Source organism: Eulemur rufifrons, chromosome 7, assembly GCF_041146395.1.
Source record: "Eulemur rufifrons isolate Redbay chromosome 7, OSU_ERuf_1, whole genome shotgun sequence".
Lineage (NCBI taxonomy): Eukaryota > Metazoa > Chordata > Mammalia > Primates > Lemuridae > Eulemur > Eulemur rufifrons.
In genome coordinates this window covers 87,689,295-87,713,847 of record NC_090989.1, presented here as the reverse complement: position 1 = coordinate 87,713,847, position 24,553 = coordinate 87,689,295, and the positions used below count along the sequence as shown (strand labels likewise).

Below are 24,553 nucleotides of genomic sequence, written 5' to 3'. Positions count from 1 at the left end.
TCCTTTCCCTTTATCAAATTTTGCAATTTTTTATATATATATATTTATAACATGCTTATTTGTCATTTGCCTCCTCCAGTTTACTGTAGACTCCATGAGAGAGGGTTGCCATGTCTATTTTGTTCATCTACATGTATCTAACAGACTGTCTAGTACATAGAGGGAACTCTATAAATACCTATTAAATAAATTAATAAATTAGTAAAAGGAACAGAAAATATCACTTGAAGTATCTTTGGGAGAATGCAATTTGTCTAGAACACCATCTCATAAAATTGCATGGGGTGGTTTTAATTGCTGGATGAGCATCTCCTTGTGGATCTCTTGCTAACATTTGAAGCTCACCATGCTTTAAGCTCACTATTATTTCTCTCCTCTCCGTACTTTCTACCATGCCTACCTCATCCTTATGCTCTACCTATCTCCTGTAATGGCTCCATCTATCCCATAGTCCAAGAGTAATCTTGGGGATCATATTTAGGTCCTTCATTTTATTCATTCTATACATCCAGATTTGTTCCTCTGAAAGTCTCTTTTATTCATTCTTATTTCATATTCACTTGTTCTTACTTGAAAATCTGTATTTCTTGCTCACTATTCTCACGTTTCAGAGTTTCTCCATTCTTATTTACATGCTTAGAATCCCTACTAAAGGATAAAAATCTGAAAGGCAGGGATTCTCTTAATTATCACAGTTCCTAACATGATGCCACGTACACATGGTCAATTCTTGCTAAGTGCTTATTGACATCTCTCAAGATTCAGTAGCTTCTTTATGTCTTTGTAGAGCCAAATTATAATTTGTAATGATGATGATGCATTTGTAAGTATGCTTTTAAAATATCTTCAAACCCCTTGTCTCCTAACTTTGCTCTAATTTGGTAATAGTTCAAACATTATCATTACAAAGCATACAAAGCCTAATTCTTCTTTCTCTTTCAGGTGGTCTGCCCTGAGACTATAAACAATAGTATCTATTATCTATTCTTTTTTTTTTTTTTTTTTTTGAGACAGAGTCTCACTCTGTTGCCCAGGCTAGAGTGAGTGCCGTGGCGTTAGCCTAGCTCACAGCAACCTCAAACTCCTGAGCTCAAGCGATCCTCCTGTCTCAGCCTCCCGAGTAGCTGGGACTACAGGCATGCGCCACCATGCCCGGCCAATTTTTTCTATATATATATTTTTAGCTGTCCATATAATTTCTTTCTATTTTTAGTAGAGATGGGGTCTCGCTCTTGCTCAGGCTGGTCTCGAACTCCTGAGCTCAAACGATCCGCCCACCTCGGCCTCCCAGAGTGCTAGGATTACAGGCGTGAGCCACCGCGCCCGGCCGTATCTATTCTTTAGGACTCTGTCCTTATGCTCTATTAAATCTTGATAAATATTCTCCTTCTGTGATTCTAGAAGAAGCAAATTGCTTTTCCTGATACCCATTCCTTGGCTCCATCCAAAAAAAAAAAAAAAAAAAAAGAGCATATTTCAACTAGAAAGGAGAAACCATGGGGAACCAATCACAAAGAGTATAACTTTTAACTTTTTTCACTTTATCAGCTTTGGGACTTGAACAGCAGTGTCCCTCCTTTTGAAAAGTAACGGACCTCATCAGTAGAAAGAGGCACAGGGATTAGGCTGATCAGAAAAGATTTGCCTGTAGCACCTAGCATAGTCCTCTTTGAAGCAGAATGGCCAAAGAGAGCTAATCAGGCATACAACCATCACGTCAAATGTTCTGGGCACTGTCTTTGGGCATTTATTAAAAAAAAAGAGAGGATTTAGGACTAGATAAGCCCTTTCCTGCCTCAGTACCATTTCCCTGATGTTTCTTTAAAGCCATCATGACTGACATAAAATAATCTTAAGGATCTATTGGCAGTGTCCAAAAAATAGACAAGTAGATCTTGAACTTGCAGGAGTTTAAAAAATAAAAGGTGCTTTATGAAAAATAAATTACACATGGACATGGAGTTGGATTTAGTTCAAGAAGAAAAAATCTAATTTTACTAACAAATAAGCAACCAATAAAAATAAAAATAAAGACAGTCCACATACATCATACAGATTACAGTCCCAAAAGTCACTAACACCTGGAATGAAGTATGATAAATAAGATGGCACACACATGATATGGGAGTCACTTTCTTGTGCAAGAGCTATATTATAATTTTGTAGATGCTACTATAAATACCATATACAAAAAGTAAGTTTTCAAACATTTGTAATAGATTAGTTTTTCATATAACATTTTAATGGGCAAAATGTACAAAATAGACAAAAATGGAGCTAATGTGATTAAAATATACTATATGTGTGCATATAATACACAGTAATATATAATACATGTTATATATTATATATAAACATACTGATATGGGGAAGAACTATAATACGAACCCCGCAAACTTGGTTGTGCCTCTCCTATCTCCCATGGTGACTCCTGAAGTGTCCTCCACACAACATGGGCTGATTCAATCAAGTACAGATACAACCTCTATGCGATAATAGTGTAAAACTTTCTAAAACGCATTTAACTTAAACAATATAGTCATGAAAATATTATTTAATAGAGCATTAATTCCCTGTATAAAGCTATAACACTTATTTTTGCAGCAACAAATCAGAAAGTAAACAAATATTTTCACAGGACTTATTGAATCAGAAAGGCATTTTTTTTTTTTGAGGAAACTTTACAAATGGTTTTGAAGAAAATGAGGCTCAAGTGACTTTATTTTTGTTATCAATTTTCCTAGGAAGGCATGGTCATTAAAGATCAAGTGGTTTCTCTGAATTTGGCATTAGAATTCCATTTCCCAGAATTTGGATGGGCAACATGTTTATCTATGTGCTGCTCATCATAAGGGTCACAAAGAATATTATAGGTGTTATGACAGGGTTCAGTACCTTCACATTGATCCAAGATCAGAATAGTCTGATGAATGGATAAACTCAGATTATGCCAACAAATAGCACTCTTGCTTAATAAGTATGTATGTAAATAAATTCTCTTTGGAACAAGGTGGCACTAGTTCTTTAGGCATCTGGTTTTAATTAAATGGCACCCCCAAATATTGATGAGAGAGCAGGAAAACAGATGACACAGTTCCCCAACCTTCTTGTCCCTGAGAACAACTGTCAAGAAAGTCAGTTCTCCTATCACTGCTACTGCCCATCATCACATTCATTTGTCCACATTCTTTCTTTCTTTTATAACCCAGATATCCAGGTTAGAATCAGCTAATCTTACACGTTAATATACAATGATTAATAAAGAGGTGTTTTCCCACAGAATAGCTTAATACATAAGTGTCCTTCATTCTTGCATGAAGGACATGCATTTAAAATGCATTTAAAATGCATTTAAAATGCATGAACACATGCATTTAAAAATGACCTGTAAGGCAATGGCTTAATCAGGCATAATACTAGCTGCAATGGTAGGTACCAAGGAGAGGCAATGGTAAAAGATTATGAATATACCTCTACTGTCACAATACAAAAGTAGATAGAAGGTTAGTTTGAAAACGAATGTTTTAAATGTACAAGTCCCCAAATAAATACCTAGATCATTAAAAGTGAACATCTGACTGAGATGGGATTTCTAGCAGTATTTTATATCTCTGAATAACACATTATAACTTGGAATAGTAGAACATTACCTGGTTTCTTTTATGTTATTTAGTTTTATTAGAAGTGACCATTTTTTTAAAACCTTATTAAAACATATTATTCTGGTAGATACTCTAAATATTGCTTTTCTTACTTAAGAATATTTGCTAAAATTTTTTAAAACTGTAACTGAATTTGTGGAAACCATGACAGTGGTAGTTAGAAACTCCTTGAGACTTACATAAGTGATCTCAGAAGGCAAGGCAACATATTTCTAGAAGTAACCTCTGGGAGCCAAATTTAAGTAAGTAAAAAAAAATAAGTTTGTGTGTGTGTGTGTGTGTGTGTGTGTGTGATCATGTGTGTCTCTATGACCATGTGTGTCTGTAAATTTGTTTTCTTTTTAACCAATGACTTGTGGCTTTTGCCACTACTGAGTAATTGAACAGCTTCCATTTATCTACCCTGGGAATTATTTGAGAGTTAATAAGACAATGTATCTGTGAGCTCCACTGTAGAAAGATGCTAGCTAAATATAAATGATTATAATTATCCAATTTTCTGAATGTTTTCTTAATAAGCAGATGGGAAATTTCTGTTCATGGCAAGGAATTTCAAAGACTTAATCATTTCACTTTTTGTAACTATTCAAAATTTCAAGGATAGCTCTGCTTAGAACTCAAATCACTTTTAGAAATCATTCACATTTATTCCTCAGGGCAAAAATTAGTGAATGCATATGAATAACTTTGGACTGTCTACCCTCCAAACAGCCAACTGAAAATTTGGCAGTTGTTCAATTTATTTGATCAGCGTAGATTGTCAAAGGGAATATTCATGGCCCAAAAGGGAGCCTTTAAAATTATTTGGATTTAGATCTGCAAAGAATCATTTTTATGTATTAATATAATGTGCATGAGTCATTTCTATCAAGTCTATGTTATAAAGAGATAATTCTGCCAGTCACTCACTCAACCTTTTGAATAGTCAATCATTAAATCTAAAATTATTTCAATTGATATGAATGTAGGGCACAATTACATAGTGTTTTGGAGTCAGTGTATCCAGCCGGGAATAAAAACATAATATATAATAGAAAAATCTCAGATTGGATTTACAAAGAAAGTGGTTACAAAGAGTTACTGAAATAGCTTCTGGAGTTTCATAAGAGATCAAGTCCTGAGGGAAATGGTCAAAGGTGTGGCACAGCCTCTAATTATTGACAAGGATACCCACTCATTATTACTCCAGCACCAGTTACCCCTAATAAGGTGGTGATTCATTGTCAGTGGGTGAGCAGTGCATAGTTACCAGAATAACTGCCCACCATTTAGCGAACGTAGCTCTAAGCATGTGTTTTGATTAGCAATTTTATCACTTAATCCTCCTGCAGTACCTTCTGTGCAGCATATCATTGAGGTAATGTTAATATTCATCTGACAAAATCAAAGCATTTCCCCATAAATGTTGGACCACAGCAAATACATTCACAGGAAAAATAAAAAAGGGAATTTACATATAAATCGCCTTCATAATATTGCTAATTTGTTGCTACTTGCAGTAAAGCTCTTAATGAGATTATCCAGGATTGAGCCTATTTCCATTGAGAGTTTCCTTTGCCTCCCTGAACATTTTTACTTCATTTGTGTCTGTGTACTTATTATATTTGATTATCTATATTTCACATCTTGTAATTCACAGTTTTTACAAATGTGTAAAATTTGTTCTTACAATAAAAGGAAAAAAAGTTAGAATAATTTTGTTCATAATCAAAAGTTTCTCACTATAATACATATGTCTATGTGCACTTTCCTCTGTACCTGCTTACCAAATTGGTGAAGGATGGTGAAAAGAGGGTCAGTGGAGAACATTTTTACCAAATTCAGGGAACATGCTGCTTCAAATACTTTTTCAAGTGTGGTAGACAGTAAGAAGATAGGCAGACATGGAGTGTCTGGTAGTCAGCTTTCTGCAGTCCTATTGAGGAGTGATCTGCTAAACAGAATACAGAATAGCACCTCTCAGACTTCCATGTGCACCAAAATTACCTGACGATCTTGTTAAAATAAAATTCGGATTCTGATTTAATCAGTCCAGTGTGAGGCCTGAGCATCTACATTTCAAACTAAATCTCACCGAAGGCTACTGGTCCACAAATCAATCACATTTTGAGTAGCAAGAGTATAGTCTATTAAATTACTAACAGGTAAAATCACTTCTAGGTTAAACAACTGAGTATAAAGTAAATAGTGTTGTAACCAAAGACCAAAAAGTGAGTAGTGCTTTAAAAATACATAAGCTATAGAACATTTATTACATGGGAGCCTAGTTCTACATGTTATACATTTATCAGGAATTTTAGCTTTGTTAACTTAAATAAGATCTCGTTAAATGAATGAAAATGCCACAAAATGAAGATATCAACTAAGTGAAGTTCCCTGTTACAAAATTCTGATAGTCATGTTAAAGATAAATTACTTTATTAAAACTGGACATTTCTATTAAAACCAAAACAGTCCTTAAAAACAAACGTATAAATCAAAAAGCGAATGTCCAAGGGAAAACAGTAGGAGTTATGAAACAGACATTTTAATCCCAGATCTGACATGAAATCAGCTTTCTTTATTTGTAAATTGAAGAAAGTAAACACCTGGCTTGAATCTCATAAATATGTAGTGAGACCTGAATACGATAATCCATATGAAAGTATTTTGAAGTGATTTATAACTTATACCTAAGACATTTTTTAAATTGCAGTATTATTTTCTGATGTAGATACCATGCACATGCTAATTCACATTGTTTAAGTTTGTTTCTGATCTCCAGGTGTTAAGCTATGTGAGGGAGAGGATGGTCAATTTTAGTTGGTATTGTACTTTTAACAATGCCCCGGTTTCACCGGAAAATGTTTAGATGTTTCCTTTGCACAGATTCCATGTAACTGTGTGGTGACATTATTAGTTCTTATTGAAGGTTTTCCTTGGAGTTCTGAGGGTTTAATTAATGTTAGAAGTAAAAAGTTCAAAAGAATGTGCTAGCACAAAATAGAGCCTATTTAGTAAGTTAGCCTATTGACTAACTTACTGTTAGTCAATTCTTATACCTCAGAGAGAGAAAAACTGAAAACATCTGTAGAGTTAATTCTCTCAGGCAGTGGACTTTTTTTCCAGAAGCTACAGTACTTGATATCCACGTATGGATGGGATGCAGTTCTGATATGTTTTGCTGAGTCAAGGATTCCTTGTGGCAAATGTCACTATTGATGCATCATCTTTAAAGATGTGGCTTAGAACTTTGCCCTGACCTTTGGTAGCATGTAGACTCTTCTGTGAAAATTTTATGAAAGTATAATTTAGTTTATTCAGGTTTTACATGGATTTAATATGAGATTTGTATTTTTTTTCCCTTTTTTCTTCTTAGTTTTTCTTTAGAGACAGGCTCTTACTCTGTTGTTTGGGCTGCAGTACAGTGGCCTCATTATATTGCACTGTAGCCTCCAAATCCTGGGCTTATGTGATCCTCTTGGCTCAGCCTCCTGAGTACCTGGGACTACAAGAGCACACCACCATGCCTGGCTAATTTTTTTAAATAATTTTTTCATAGAGATGAGGTCTTGTTATGCTGCCTAGACTGGTCTGGAATTCTTGGTCTTAAGTGATCCTCCTGCCTCAGCCTCCCAAGGTTTGTGTTTCTTATGGAGCAAAAAGTGGGAAGAGAAATCTTCCTTAGATTTTTCAGGATTTTACTTGAAATGAAAACCCACAATATAATCTTGTGCTTTTATTTTTGTTTCTATTTTGTGATGCTAGAGACTCTAAACAACTAATAAATCTTTCAACATACCTCCACATTTTTCATGAATCAAAAATATTTATGATAAAGGAGTTTATTTTAATTTCAATTATTCTATAATGTTCACCATAAAGTATAATTAGTTTCATTAATTAATTCAACATACTTGTATTGAACTCTGCTAGAAACATATTCCAAAAGTACAAGGCTAATCTTGTCTCTCTTGGTTTCAAGTCCTGCTATGCCTTTGCTTCCCAAGACATTTGAATAAAGTTAAGCCTCCTGAGTGTGGCACACAAAGCTCCTTAGGATCTGGCTCTGCCTACCTGATTTATAACCCAATTTTTCCCCCTCACCCCATCACTTCACATTCTGCCTTCCAGCCATATTCAATTCTAAACGTGGTTCCCCCGATGGGCCATATTCTCCCAAGCTACCAGGGCTTTATATAACTGTGTTTTATCTCTAAAAAGCCACTTTATTTTGTTTCTCCAAGTGCCCTTATTTCAGTTAAGAAGTCACTTTCTGCCTCCTGCTTTCTAAAATCTCTATAAGGGATAAGGAAGTGACTCTTCTAGGTGAGTCACCATTTTTCCCCGATTTACCAGGTACGGTCCCAATTTATGCCTATTTTCTCAGCATTCCATTTGGTTAGTACCATCTCTCCGTCACAATGTAGCATATTGTCCTGGCTTGCGTAATACATTCCGTGGCCTTCTTACTTCTAGGGGCTGCATATTCCCTTGTGCAGCAAGTAAGAAGCCAAGAGCATGACTGTTTTGGAGTCAGCCAGTTCTGATGTCAAAACCCACTTCTACCTCCTACCAACGGTGTGATGTGGACACAGGAAGTTATTGAATTTTTTTGGTCTCAATATCCTTATCTATAAAATTGGGACAATGATATTTAACCTCTGGTGGTTTGTGATTTTAAATTCAACAATGCATGTAAAGTGTATACCTTAGTGCCTGGTGCATTTTAAGCTCTGTTAATAGATAAACTTAGGCATATTAAAATTTTAAAGAGTTTATTTGAAACAGCAATTCATGACTCAGGCAATGTCAAATTATAAGCAGTTTAGGCTCCACTGAAAAGGCACCAGAGGAAAACTTTTATAAGGTGTCGAGAAATCAAGACAGAGAATATATTTGCTGCTATAAACATTCGGGTGCAGATGTCTTTTTTATAGAATGACTTTTGTTCTTTTGGGTAGATGCCCAATAATGGGATTGCTGGATCAAATGGTAGGTCTACTTGTATCTGTTGGCAAGAGCAATATACGTAACCTAAACTTTTGTACCCCCATAATATGCTGAAATAAAAAAAAATGCAAAAAAACGAAAAGAATATATTTGATTGGTTAAAGTGAAACTGTAGCATTAAAGTCTTCAGTTAGAGGTCGGTGGTTTCTGGTTGGTTAAGCTTAAGTTTTATTTCACTGTTTATAGTGAGTTGGGTTTTTGTTTGCTTATGTCAGAACCTAAAGTGCGGAAGCCATCTCAGCCTAATGGCCTCCCAATTAACATTTTTAACAGCTCTCAATAAATTATGGCTTTTTAAAATTTAAAATTTTTGCACTGTGTTGTAATTATATGTTACTTCTTGGACACAAAGACAGTGTTTTTTGTCTATTTTTCCTCAGGCCCGAGCCTAGCAGCTCCCACATTATAGATTTGTAATAAATGTTTACCGAATGAATGAATGACTAAAAGAATGACTGACTAATTGAAAAATGAATAAAGACGTATTACTTGCCCTCAAGAAAAGAACAGTACTTCTAATAAAAGCCGTGCTATATGTCATAAGTGCCCTAATAAATAATGAACAAAGGAAACAGTGAAGAAATTGCCCTTATATCCACTGGGGTTATCAGGGAATATTCAAGCAAATGGCATTTGAATAGGGCTTCAACAGTGCGAAAGAATGGCTCTCCAGACAGAGGACCTGATCACCACATTTTCATTGTACAATAAATATTTTAATAAATAATATGTACTGTGAGTTTAAAAAAATGACAAAAAGTATTTCTAAAATTATATGCAAAGAGACAAGGCCAGTGGCTCACACCTGTAATCCTAGAACTCTGGAAGTCCAAGGCAGGAGGATCGCTTGAGGTCAGGAGTTCAAGACCAGCCTGAGCAAGAACAAGACCTCATCTCTACAAAAAACAGAAAAATTAGCCAGGCATGGTGGTGGGTGCCTGTAGTCCTGGCTACTTGGGGAATGGGGGAAGCTGTGGCAGGAGGATCTCTTGAGCCCAGGAGTTTGAAGTTGCCGTGAGCTGATGACACTGCTGCATTGTAGTCCAGGAAACAGAGCAAGATACTGTCTCAAAAAAAAAAAAAAAAAAAAGTTCAGACTTTCCACCCTCTAAAGAGGCCCTGGTAGTTGACATTCTTTTTAATAACGAAGGTGTTGCTGAGTGTGATTCCTTCTAAGTTTATATGCAATTTAAAAAAATCACAGCCAGCCTTTTTTTCTCCCTCTTAATTTAACTTTTGCACATTCATGTGTGGGATGGGGGATATAAGATGTTCATTTTTTTTCCTTTGCTTTTTAATACGATAATCATCTCTTAACATAACAGTTGAAATAAATAAAGATCTTTTTTTCTAAAATTAGAAGGATCTGTTTGCTTTGACAAGTTCAAACTGTTTATAGTGTCAGATTATTTTGAAAATATTACAGATGTGGAAAAGGGGTAGAATTAGTTTTGAGCAAAATTATGGCTTGTCGACAGATAACACAATCAACCTTTCAAACGCAAACACCTCTTTCCAAGTATAGTTGTTAGGAAATGAAAGCCTTATTCAAATGCTAAATAAGAAAAATGATGATAGGAATGGAAACTCTTCTGGATAAAAAAGTAACAAAGAACAGAATTTTAGGCATGGTTTTCAAAGAGATCTCCAATTGCAGGTGCTACCTTGCTGTTGTTGATTGGTTGATTGGATGGCCTCGATAGTGTTGACAGCCCATGAAAGCAGGGAATTCAAGTTAATGGACAGCTAATATTATGACTGAATGGTGCCTGATCTATTTGAGGATGGAAAATCAATAGTCTATTAGATTTGTCAGGAGAAGAGGGGGAAGAGAGCGCATGCTGCTGTATTTGCCTTCATCACTGTGGTTACACTAATTAAGCACCACCTTAAGATGGAGGGGCGCCTGGAGAATTGAGCTGGTAATGAGATTCAGGCTTGAAGCAAATGAAGCAACTTCACCATAAGGCACACTGACAGACAATTAAAACTCTTTATCAATGCAGCTTTCATCCAGAAATAAAAATCTCATATGGCAACTGTAAAATAAATGGAGGACTGGGAGGAACCGTAAATCTTCTCAGCTTGCAGTTGTACTTGTAACTTCGCATTGTTTTGACATTTGGGTTTATTTGCGTTAGAAGTTATGATGAGTAACATTTCATTTTTCTACATAGAAGTTCCTAGTGTGTCACATTTGTTGAAATGTTTCAAGAAAGGTTTTGATTAAGCATAAAAATGATTAGAGATAAAAAGCAATTTCCTCAAAAATTTTTGGACTAGAAAGAGGAAATATTCTAAAGAGTAATAATTGATGTTAGCATTTCAAAAATCCTTTAAAAATATTTCAAAGTAGTTAATTTTATAGATAAAGGCTCATTCTTGCTTATCCAAATATCACCTTTTCCTCAAGTTAAAAATTCTCTGATAGAAAAGACCACCACACATAGCCAGAAAAATCTTCCCATTTGAATTTTCAGAACTGGAGCAGATTTTATTATAAGCACAATGATAGCAGAATGGGTTTTTATTGGCAATTAAATGTTCTAGTGAATGGACAGATATTAAATATGCCATTACAATATAGTAAAATAGCATAGCACAACTGCATTTTTAAAGAAAATACACCCTTGAATAGGGGCCTTTGTTATATTGCAGTGACTTAGTAGTATGGTGGACTGTTGTATAAAACATAATCTTATTACCCGTTAGGTAATAGCTTACCACCAACATTCTTGAATATATTTTGTACTATATGGCATAGTCATACATTTACCTGTTAAATTTCTATTTACATACATGCCCTAAAAATTTTGAAGGGAAATGGCCAGTACATAACATCCTTCTTCTCTTTCTTCGATTTCTCAATGATACCTAACACTGTGTACTTTGTATAATTGGTATTTATTATTTTCCTTTTTCTATATAGGCTGCTGGTAACATTCCTAGCTTATCTTTTATGTAAGGCAGAAAAATAAACCACCTGGATCTTTCTTCTCCTCTCACAGAGTAATATTTTACTTTGTCTTTTGTTTACTCTTATATATTTAATACAATTTTCCGTTTCATAGTCTTTCACAATGGCTTCTCATTTCTTCCCTTAGATTACAAATCATCCTTCTTTAAGCTATTGTTACATCCTTATTTCTTTTCTTCTGCAGTTATTTGGTTATTTGTCTTTCTAGCCATGTTCTATAGCCTGGCTATTTGAGTTTCAAAAATATTGTAGTAATACTTCACTAAAATTGACGTGATTTTTAAAGATATTATAATAATATTTCACTCAAAGCTATTTTATTCAAATAGCTTTGACTGAGCACCTATTAGATATATTGCACTAGGATATATTTGTATAATACAATGATACAGATATGTGCAGTCATTTGTTTTCTCTAAAATTATATATTAAAGGGCTAGAATTGAGCGTCTGCATGTCCTCAACCTGATGAGGCATACTGGGGATTTAAAGATTGTCTTACAAGGCATAGATTCTGTCTTTAAGGATTTTATCATACTTGTTTTAAAAATTCAACTTATAATGCAAATTAAAAAATTAAATTGTAGTGGTACAGAAAAAGTTGAGGTTTTGTTGTTGTTGTTATTGTTCTAACCCAGAGACAAAAGGGGCTTCAGAGAGGAGGTGGTATTTTCATGCAATCTTGCAGAGGATTGGAGTTGGGTAAGTGGGGGAGAAGTGGAGAGAGGCTCATGATCATGGAGGTGTGCAAGTTAGCACGGTCAGTGTTAATTAGTGTCTTTTGGCAGGATTGTAGGTTTTAATGAGATGGGTAGCATGAAATTAGGGTCAGATCATAAAGGGCATAAAATGCCATTCTGAGGAGTTTATATGTTATTCTGGAGTCTAATGAGAAGCCACCAAAGATTTCTTCAGATCAGAAAATTACATAACTTGATATGAGTTTTCAGGTTATGGCTAGTGTCAACAGTAGGAAGGAATGAACAGCATAATAGGTGTCCTCAGATTATAACTAGCGGCAAGAGTGGAAAAGAATGAGGCATCAGAGAGGTCAGTGAGGAGGCTATTGCATAAATGTAGGTGAAAATAATACATACTTGTGTTTTGACAAGCAGGGTATAGCTAAGGAGGGCGAGATCAAGAAGTAGGATAGAAAGTTATAACACTTAAGTTCTGACTGGATACGGAAAGCGTGAGAACGGGAGGAAGTGAAGCTGAATTTCTACCTTCACTATTTGGATCAAAGGGCTTTGCTGTTAACTTGAATCAGTGACACAAGATCATTTTCTGTCTAGACAAGTATCTTCACCATTTTGAGGAACTGTTTTCTTCCCTTGGGTGTATGTAACTCTCTCTGACTCTTCTAGTATTTTCATCTTTTTTATTTGTACCAAATGAATTCTTATTACCTTCTCCAATAGAAAATAATATTAATAGTATACAAGACCCTTAAGGACCCAAGGAAATATATATTATTAGCAATGTTGGTTTTGGAGCCATTGTATGAATGGTTACAATATCTTATGGCCATGAATTTCATTCTGGGTCACATTACTAAACTGCTCAAAAAGGTGGAGGATCAGTCTTTCCCTGGTATGCTTGAGTCCCTGAAAATAACTCAGTAACTACCATTTATTGAGAATCTATATTGTACTTGACCCAGTGATAAGATCTTTACACAAAATATCTCATTCAATCCTTCATAAACCTTATTTTATAGATGAGTAAAACAAAGTTCGAAAAGGTTAAATCATTTGATCAAAGCCTTGACTAGAATTATGAAGGAAGGATTTTAACTTACATTAGAATCCAGAGCTACTGTAAAGTTTATAAACTCATTGTTAACTTTTTAAAATTATGGAGTGCTTTCATATATACTTTTTTTCTCCAAGAATGTAATATTAGGCTTTATATATAATATTTTCTCAAAAATTTAGGACAAGTTACAATTTTCTATTATAAATTAAATCTAGAGTTTTTCTATCTGACCTTTTCTCTCAATATTTCTGAATCTTGAAGCAAATACACAAAAATCTGCCAGCCAGCCATGCTCAGGCTTCCTCAAAAAAAATTCCCATTTTGTCTTTTATGATTTTGAGAATTATTTTATTGCATTCCCTATATTCGAAGCAATTAAAGGCCATGAATTTGCATATACTCTATTTTTTAATTGAACATTTTATTTTGAGATAATTGTAGATATACGTACAGTTGTAAGAGAAAATAGAGAGAATCTGTATTAGTCAGAGGTCTCCAGAGAAACACAATCAATAGGATATATAGAGAGATATATAAGAGGAGATTTATTATAGGAATTGCCTCATGTAATTATGGAGGCCAGGAAGTTCCATGATGTGCCACTGGAGAACCAAGAAAGGTGGTGGTATAGCACAGTCCCACTCTGAAGGCCCAAGAACCAGGAGCTCTGATGTCTGAGGGCAGGACAAGATGGATGTCCTAGTTTAAAGAGAGAAAGAGAATTTGTCCTTTGGGATGGGGAACCTACAGCCTTGGGGCCACATGTGGCATTCTGAATTCTTGAATGTAACATTTCCACTGAATCCAAATTTTACAGAACAAATCCTTTTATTAAGAGGGATACAGCAGAGAAAGCTGAAGTTTTTCTTGTCTCCTTTGGTACTTATGAAAAAACAATCTTGAAATCAGAAGGCCGCGGGTTCCCCACCCCCCACACCTTCACAGACACACCCAGAAATAATGTTTTACCAGCTGTCTGTGCATCCATTAGCCCAGTTGTTATATAAAGTTAAACATCACAGATGTCATGTTGCCTTCACTGAGTTTCCCACAATGGCAACATGTTGTGAAACTATAGCACAATATCAAAACCAGGATATCGATACTGATATAATCAAGATAAAGAACAACATCATCACCGTAAGGATCTCTCATGTTGCCCTTTTATAGCCACTTTCCTCCAGCTCCACCCTTCCTAAGCCCCTTAACAACCAGTAATCTGTCCTTCATTTCTATAATTTTGTAATTTCAAGAAAGTTATATAAATGGAATCATAAGTAAGAAAGATTTAGGAATGACACTTTTCACTCAGCATAATTCTCTGGAGACATATCCAGGTGATTGTATGTATCTCTAGTTGCTTCCTATTTGTTGTTGAGCAGTATTCCAAAGTAAGAGGTGCCATTGTTTGATCATTTGCCCACTGAAGCACATCTCACTGGTTTCCACTTTTTAGCTATCATAAATTAAGTTGCTATAAACATTCATGTACATGTTTTTAAGTGAACTTAAGTCTACATTTTTCTGGGAAAAATGCCCAGGAGTGCAATTGATGGTTTATATGATAGTTGCATGTTTAGCTTTTTAATAAACTGCCATATTGTTAGCTGTGGCTAATACCATTTTGCAATTCCACCAGCAGCATGAGTGATCCATGTATGATCCAGCTTCTCTGCATCTTCAGCAGCATTTGATGTTTTAACTCTTTTAGCCATTCTGATGGGAGCAGTAATATCTCATTGGTTTAATTAGCATTTTACTAATGGCAAATGATGTAGAACATCTTTTAATGTGCTTATTTGCTATCAATGTATCCTCTTCAGTGAAATGACTCTTCATGCCTTTTGACCATTTTCTAATCAAATAATTTGCTTTTTTACCATTGAGTTTTTGAGAGTTCTTTATGTCGTATTTGTATATTATAAATAATAATCTTTTGTCAAATATGTGGTTTACAAATATTTTCTCCCAGTCTGTAGCTTGTCTTCTCATCCTCTTAACTGGGTCTTTCACAGAACAAAATTTTAAAAACTTTGATGAAATCCAATGTATCCATTCTTTTTCTTCTTTGCATTATGCTTTTGGTATCACAACTATTTGTCTAGCTCTATATCCCAAAGATTTTCCCCTGTATTTTTTACTAAAATTTTATAGTTTTACATTTTACATGTAAGTCTGCCATCAATTTTGAGTTAATTTTTGTATAAGATGTAAAACTTACATGTTTGTTCCTTGCTAGACTGCCCCTTTCCTTACTCCCTTGACTAAAGAGAGTGGGCATTTGGAGGACTATTTTTGTCTGCACCCCCTGGCATTTCTGGTTTGCTCACTTTTTCAGTTCTAAGCCTGGACTGTATGATGCCTAAAGAAAACACAGGACATTCACCACTGTTAGGAAAAGCAGAGCTGGGCAGTAGTTAAAGTAGTGAAAGAGATTTTATTCAGGATCTATTGCAATAGGAGACAAGAGACCTCAGTAGAGAACTGAGCTCAATTCCAAATACAGCATGAACCTGTGAGGATTTATAGCCAAGGGGCAGGGTGGGGGTCAGTGGATGGAAATTACTAACAGGAAAAACAGAAATAAGGGAGAGTTTTGACTAAACCAATTTGTCAGGATTCTTGCTAAAACTGAGTGATTTGGGCCTGGCAATGGGGGCCTAGTTGAGAAGAGGGTTCAGAGGAGCCTAACTAAAGTTTGGTCTGGGAGAGAGACTTGGTCATCACCATGTCATTTCTTGGGTCTGAGTTCCTTAACTGGTTTGCTGGTCTGCCTTCCCTTCATCTTTCAAAATCACTCTCTCTCTCTTTCTTTCTCTCTATATATGCACACACACGTATATAATATATATGCACATATAATAGATATAGTTTTCTTGCATACTATAATGTAAGCAATGTCTTCAACATTGAGTAAATTTATGTATTTTTGTAAATGTATTGGATATATTTACACAGCAAAAGAAATGCTCTGTGAATTTTAAAGAATTTGTAGTTACAGGCTGAATATTTCAAATAACCTTTACTGTGAATTGTCTTATTAATTTTTTTCTTTTGCTAAGCTTATAGAATTAACTGGCTTATTTAGAAAGAAAGAAATGAAAAATAATTAATAGCATAATATAATCTAAAAACAAGTGTCTTCTAATAAATGTAAACTAACATATTATACCTTTATAGTGATTTATGCTTATTGTAGGATTTTTTAAAATAATAAGCCCCTTTATTTAAAGTTTCATAAGTATTTTTCCCTTATACCTATTTGTAGTCTCCTATTGACTACACATTATTTTTTGTGTACCACTTGCTAGCTCCGCCTAAACTACCTTTGAAAAGTCAGTGTTATTTGCTGCTGAATGGCTGTCATAGCATTTTGGAGTTGCTTCTCAATTTTTATTCTCTGTACATAACTTAGAAAGACTACCTCCTCTTGTTTGACTACACACATTTTATTAAACCACATAATTTTCGTGAACATTTTATTTGACCTACAACTGTCAAAAAGGTTTTTTCTCTTTTCATTTAGTATTTTTCTCTGTATCTGACCCTATGATTCCATAAAGAAATTAACATATTAAAAATATTCTTTTATCCCTCCTTATTTTGGCTCAGTTGAATTTTAACCAGGGTAGAAAAAAAGTGTTAGCCATTAATGTGCTATACCTTATTGGAATATTTATGATAAGCAAAGATGTGAAGATATTTTAAGCATCTAAGAATTCCTTCCAGTGTTACATTTAGTGTTGCTCTCAAGACACAAATACTTTGAAATTTAAATTCAGATTCAGTGTGAGCTGATGCTATAGCATTCATGTCTGAAGTAAAATCAGAAGCTGTCCACGTGTTCCTAAACCATATCTGGCTTGGTCAATTGAAAAGGGAAACAATGCAAAGGCCCTTTTGTGAATTAAAGACATTTTAAAGAACTGCAAAAACCTAAATCATTGTATTCACTGTATTCTGTCAAATGTTCCACATTTCTTTTTGGTTTCCAGAATGGTATAGACTTGATTTGTCATTTTTAGAAGTGAACATTCTGCCAGTACATACTTCCCAAGACTTTTTAAAGCTTGAAACTACAGATGTTCACTTGGGTGGCTTCTCCTTAGTGAACATTTCCCTGACTTGTAGTTATTTAATTCTCTATTCTGTCAGGTACTCTGCTACATTTCCCCGTAGATTTGTGCTTACTTATCCACAACGCTACCTCCCAAATGGACTAATCACAGCATTCTGTTTGGTTGCTTGCATTATTACAGTGTCTGGGTTTTATCTATCTAGCTGTTTTAAAGAGATGTTTATTTCCTTTTATTTTTTTCAGGTAAAGTTAGATACTCTTCCTGTTTTTGCTTGGATCTGACATCCAAAAAAAGTATAAAATCTGAAACCAATGGAATACAAATGTTTTTTTATTCCTTGTCAATTAACTTCAAGCTGTTTCGGTGGGGTTTAAGTACATTGTAAAAATTGATGAATATTATCAAAGAGTTAGCTAGCTAAGACACTAGCTCCAAGGACAATGCCTAGCATATAGTAGGTACTCAAGAAATATTCCAATGTCTGAACAAATAGATAATTAAAAGGATTAAAGAATATTTGCTTCATATAGACTGTTAAAATATGTAATTTTGACCAAGGAATTATTTTCCTAACATCATGGGTCTTTGCCTAAATTATCTGGATAAATGCCTCAATTTTTCAGTATCTTTCACTATGTAAACATAGAGCCTTAAAGCATTTTATTTTAATTCAGGGAAACTCAGGATAAAATGTAGACCAGTTAAACTAATATAAAGCACTAAACATGAAATATGTTATTCTAGATAACATAATTTCCATGGCGTTTGGTAAATAGCTACTGCTGTTTTTTAAAGGTCACATTCAGAAACACCCAAGGCAGGTGTTGAGAAATATTTATTGTCAGTCCTTTTTGTACATACTTGGATACACCCCAGCAGTGACTTTGTTCTCATGGGTCAGCCAGAATAGACCACTTTTTAAATTATCAACCTAAAAAAAGTTATTTTAAAGAGTTAAGACTAGTTTTTTTAACTATTAGATTTTGCATTTTGCTAATTACTAATCAACCAGCCTAAGAGAGGAGGTACCAATTCATATTCCATCATATGGCTACATAAGCTAGTGAAGTAGGCAAGGATTGAAGTAGATAAGGGACCGTAGAAACTGGTGTGGCCCAGAAAGTACATCCTCAAAGGAAAGAAGTATTTGTTTCTTACCTTGAATTGATAGTATATAAATATGCAGACCAAATATCTCCAGATCTTACTTAAGATTTCATGAGAAACTGGAATTTGGGATTTTTATGTGAACTCACCTCTCCAAATTTTTGAGGGCTGGCAATTATTTCACATATTTTTAAACCTAGCATGATTCAAACTAATGAACTATGGAAATATGAAAAATACAGATGAATCTTAACAATATATTATATTATATTATAAGAGGATAACAGGATAAAAATGGCCTGTTACTTTTTGTGAAGTTGAAAGTTATAAAATCTACTTTTAATGAATACACACACATATATATATGCAATAAAACACTAGAAAAAGGAAAGCAAGGGAATAATGAACACAAAGGATATAGAGTGGTAATTACATTTGATGGGCAAAGGAAAGGAATGAACTATTAGATACAAATTATGAGTAAAGTTTTACCTTATGGTCTGAATGGAGGGTTACTGAATGCTATTACCTTATTAAATATAATCAGTTAAATTAGAACTAAGTAAAGGAGAGCAACACAGTAACTTGCAAGGAGAGTATGTCATGAAACAAGGATTAAGTTCTATGCAGATTAAGTCCAATTTAAAAATATATTAGAAGACGCTAAACACATTGGCTATAAAAGCTACCAGCAGATGTAATTCTGGAACCTCTATTCTAAGAGAAAGATCCAGCTAGCAAGATGATTATGTAGGTGAGAAATTGATGCATAAGACAAACAAAATGGCTCAAGAAATCTCACAAAATAGTATCTGAATAATTGTTAAATTAATATATAAGTAGTTGGCACTAGAGTATAAATAAGGAAAAGTTCTAGTGGCTTAGAAAGATTGAGTATGATATATAAGAATTGAGCCTTGAACTATGAGTAGGCTACATATGGAACTTCACAAAATCAAAATACCCAGTTAAAAAATGAAATCACCTGGATATTGAAATAGATAAGTTGATTGATTGAGTGATTAAAGGAAATCAATTTAAACTTTCTCCTCCATTGCTTTATCTATAAATTTTTAAAAAACCCTCTATGCATCAGAATGTTGTTATGAACATAACAACTAATTCACAAAATAGAATTTGAACTTCATGAATACAGCCATTTAAAAAAATGTGGAAGAAGGCACTATTATTATTATTATGAACTGATCACTGCATTTCTATTTCTCTTCTTTTGACTGAGTGCCATTTCAGTGATATTTGCTAATACCACTCTATTCTGCTCCCTGTTCGATAGATCCATGACACAGATTAACTTCCCAGGTTGGATGCAGAATATATTTTCAGTTGTATTTAAAAGTCATTTTAAAATGTCACTCATTACTTCTGCTTAAAATGATGAATTCAAACAGTTGAAGACCAGATTAAATTGACTTAGAAGTCTTTATTTATAGCCAGTAACATCATATTTTTAAAGATATGTTAGCATAAAATATAAATATGATTTATTCTTTATTTTGGACCTGTAATTGATCAATCTTAAATTTGGCATGGTGATTAGTACATAGTTAAGTCCTCAATAAGTAGTCCATGAACAAATGAATTAATGAGTTTGAGCTTGGCCTTAAATTGATCCTCCAAACAACTTGATACAAACCACAAACATTTATGTCTAAACAGAAGCATGTATGTATGTGCTATTTTTCATATAATATAAACACATAACCATATATGCATAGTGTCCTCTATAATTTTTTCATTCCCATTTTTAAGAAATATTAATGATATCATAGGATAAAGGGGTTAGTAAGGTAAGAAAGAATACTTAAATTAATCTCATCACTCATACTAGATTTTAATGTTTATTTTTAATGTTCTATATCATAAGTACTTTGACATTTTTCTTAACTTGAGAGCATCACTCCTAAGAGCACTTACTTATCAACAATATATAATCTCCAAAAGACACATTTTCGCATGCCAGTAGATTAGGTTACTAATTTTATATACTTTCAAAAATTGACCTTCATAGAATCAAACAATAACATACAGTGATTAGAACTCCAAATGTTTCTGAGGAAAAATGATAAAATAAAAGCAACACAAAAAAAAGGATATATTTTGTTTCCAAAATGAGACAAAGTTTTATGAGACATATTTGTTACCATTCAATTCAAATGTATTCTATGCTAGTATTTATTAGGAAAGAGTATCAGTAAAAAGTGATTTAAAACTTTGCGAAACTCTAACGTTCTGATAATTCTTGTATCCCCTAGTTAAAATGAATTTAAATTTCCTTTTTTGCTGAGGACTTTGCAACAATTATTGCCATAACAACAACTGAAGATGCTTTGTGTTGTTTCAGATCCAGTGATAGGAACTAATGAACTTAACTTTTGCATAGTTAAACAATTGCAGCTAAGAGTAAACCTTCTTGGGTTTTTATCCTGGCTTTGCATTTATTAGCTGTGTGCCTTCGGAATAATAGCCACTTAACTTCTCTGAGACTTAATTGAATTGTTTAAAATGTGGATGCAAATGGCACTTACCTCACAGATCTGTTGTATAGATTTGGTAAAATGACTTTTAAATACGTCTTAGGAGGGTGGCTAATATTTAGAAAAATAATAGTAATACTTTAAAATATCATTTCTGCTATTTTGATTAGTCTACTGTCAAGTTTTTATATATCAAAAACTATGCATAGGTGAATCAACTTAAATCTTCAAGGTTAAAAATTTGAAGGGTCTGTATCAGTTCATTTTATAGTCACAACAGAAATCTCTGGAAATCAGGATTTATAACATTAGCACAGACAGAATTTAACTACAACACAGCAGTAGTAGGGGCTGTTCTAACAAAGATAATTTTTCATTTTGCCAAAAGCTCTCTTCTCTAACCTTATTTCCCCCTCCTTCTCTATTTTTATATTAAGTGGTACAAAGATTGTGGAACTAGTCTTTTATAACAGAAATACATTTCTGCATCATATTTATTTAGGCTGAAGTACTGGTTTTACCTTTTTGGGGCTGGCATGCACAGGCTTTAGTTTTTAAACCGTGTGATCCAACTTGCTTGTGTTTCCCTGCTGTTCTCACCCACGTGGCTTTTAGAGCATTAGAAGTATTTAGGCATGTAAGTTCCTAGAAACACAGCTTGCAGTAACAAACATATGTTATAAACATTAAGGGGAACACTATGTAATTCATTAAAATACCAAACTATGAATATCAACTTAAAGCCCCCAGTAATATGATTGAAGTTGTAAAATGATCTCCCTCATTATGCATAATCCTCAGTTTAAAATGGCATTTAAACAATTTCAAAACTCCCAGGAGTGCTCCAAATATTATAAAGTAGATGCTTTATACCAGTTTATCTGATGCCTCACTCAATGAGGCTTTGAGTTTCAACTAGACTAAGTCACAATTCTTCATCTTTCAAATACACTCACAGAAGTAGAAATGCTTTTTTACTTTCAATATGTTTCCTCTCAAATTACAAATTTAGTAAACGTGATTTTACTCACATAGCTTGTAGTTATGTTTGTCATACTCTATATAATGCTGCATAGTTTATATGCACTTCTACATTATCTGTAAGGTACTGTTATAATCATCTACCTCACAGATGTACCTAGAAAATGCATCTGTCTTCCTAATGTTCATTTTCACCCCAGTTTGAAGAGTCCTTACTATACTTGTGGGTCTTCTCTTCTCAAAGAGATGAGGGTCTTTCAAACGTCAAGAATCTCTAGCTCCAAATTCCTTAATCTCAGAATTGCCCTACAGACTAGTGGGCATTACTATTCATTTATTAAAGGCAAGTAAGCTGAGGTTCAGAGTGATTTGCATAGCACTGTAGCCAGTTCTGAGTAATGATTGGATTGGAACCTAGGGTTTCCAAACCTTGAGAGTAACATCCACGCTGCCTGGCTAGCAAAGGACTGTTGACTACACTGACATTTAAAATGGTCCTGTGATTGTGGACTATCTTCTTTAAAATTAATTATATTTTGGTTTTTGTACCTGAAAATTAAAAATCAAAGTTGGTAGGGAGTGGTCAGTGGCACAGTTAGATTTGGGTTCAAATTCTGTATGGCTGCTTTGGAAAGTGATTCAATCATCTAAAGTTTACTCATTTGCCAATCAGAAGATTAAATGAAATAACTACAGTGCTTAGTTAAGCATAATGACTGATACTTAAACTCAATATATGTTAGCCATTGTTATTGTAAAAATTAAAACGTAGGAAAACAGGAATAGATGTCAGGCACTATTTGAGCTCTAGCCCTAGTTCTCCATGTCACTAACTGCTATGTGACCTTAAGGAAAACTTACCTCTGGATATTATTTCCCTCGTGTGTTAAACAAATGTATAAAACCACGTTACAGAATCCGTATAAAGACAAGTGATTCATGGAGAGGTCCTTGGAACCAGAGAGTACTGGGATCATGGAAAGAACTTTGGAATCTTGATCTAAGAAATAGAAGGTACAAATGAGTTGGGGAATAGGTGACAAGGGAAAGGGAATAGGGTTAACTTCAGGACTGTGTAGAGATAAAGGAAGCCGAGGGATATTCTTACATTTTATATGTCATAATAAAAAAGGCAAAGTGCTGGGGTTTAGGAGTTTGAACTATAATTTCTCCTCTACCACTAATTTGCCTCAAAGATGTCATTTAACTTTCTGAGCTTCACTGCCCTATCTGCTCAATGAAGATGTTGAAAGAGATGCTATGTGACTATGGTCATCTGCAGCACTAAGGTTCTATGTTTCTATACATTAGATGAGAGCATTCTAAAGTATATTCTATTAAACAGTTAATATTCCATTTGATGTTTTGGGGTACAAGGGTAAAATGTTTCCATAGTGAATTGTGCATATACCATCAGCTTCCTAAAATTTCACAATAAAAACCTCTGAGGATATTAAACCACTGGGAACTCCAGTACAAAAAGAAAACTATTAACCCTTCAATTCCCAAACTTCATAGCCTCCATGGAACTTTTATAATATACTTTTATAAATGCTGTGCTAGATAATATAAGGGCTTTGAAAACTACAAAGTTTTAGTTAAATATAAGACATTTTTATTATCACCATCCTTATTACCATACCCCCACCACCATCACCACCATCACCACCATCACCACCACCATCATCATCATCATCATCATCGTAAGTATCACCTTACCTTTATGAACATGAGTTCTATGTACTGCATTATGAATTGTGACGTGTAAGAATTTTAGAAGTCACAGGCCAAGATAGCATTTGGAAACTATATACATACCCACACACAAAAAGCTGAATGTTGATTATGGACTTCAGTATTAACCCAGTGCAAATGTTGAATTCAAATATTCTTAGATAATGAAATAGAAGGCATATAAGCCATATTCCAGTTACATTTCATTTCAGCTCTGAATGACTTTCACTTGTTCTATCTTCTCATTTCTTAAAAGAATTAAGAGAATGATACATGTAAAATGATTTCTATTCCATGAGTGGAAAATATATGCTAGCATTGACAGCCTTATAATTTAATAATATACAGGTTCAAAGCACTTTCACATGTATTATTTTATTTTATATTTGTAACAATTATATGAAAATTGGCTTTAAAGATATTATTTTATCCATTTTATGAACAAGCAAACTAATAAGTTAAGTGTACTTTCTTCAAGGGCACAGATAACTTTGAGTTTTTAATGATAATTAATTTTTAACTTTATATCCTATTTTGTTTTGCTGTCATGCCCTTCAAGTACATTACCATCTGTAATAGGCATCTATCAAAAAGCTGGTTCATGTGAAAGAATGAAAATTTCAAATAGTAGATCAATGTTTCTCAAGTTTTTTTTTTAATATCATAGCACACACACACATAAAAATCATGGGGATAAATGAGCCAGCCTGCTTATGGCTGGTGAGGAATGGCCACGAAGGTTGCAAGAGGTCAATATCTAAAACACCC

At 34.1% G+C, this 24,553-nt stretch overlaps 1 protein-coding gene across 6 annotated transcripts in view; it reads left to right on the top strand.

Moving 5' to 3' along the window:
• The window catches only part of NLGN1 (neuroligin 1), a 666,223-nt gene that overhangs the window by 490,191 nt on the left and 151,479 nt on the right, over positions 1-24,553 (top strand). The gene's annotated exons all lie outside the window — the stretch shown is intronic.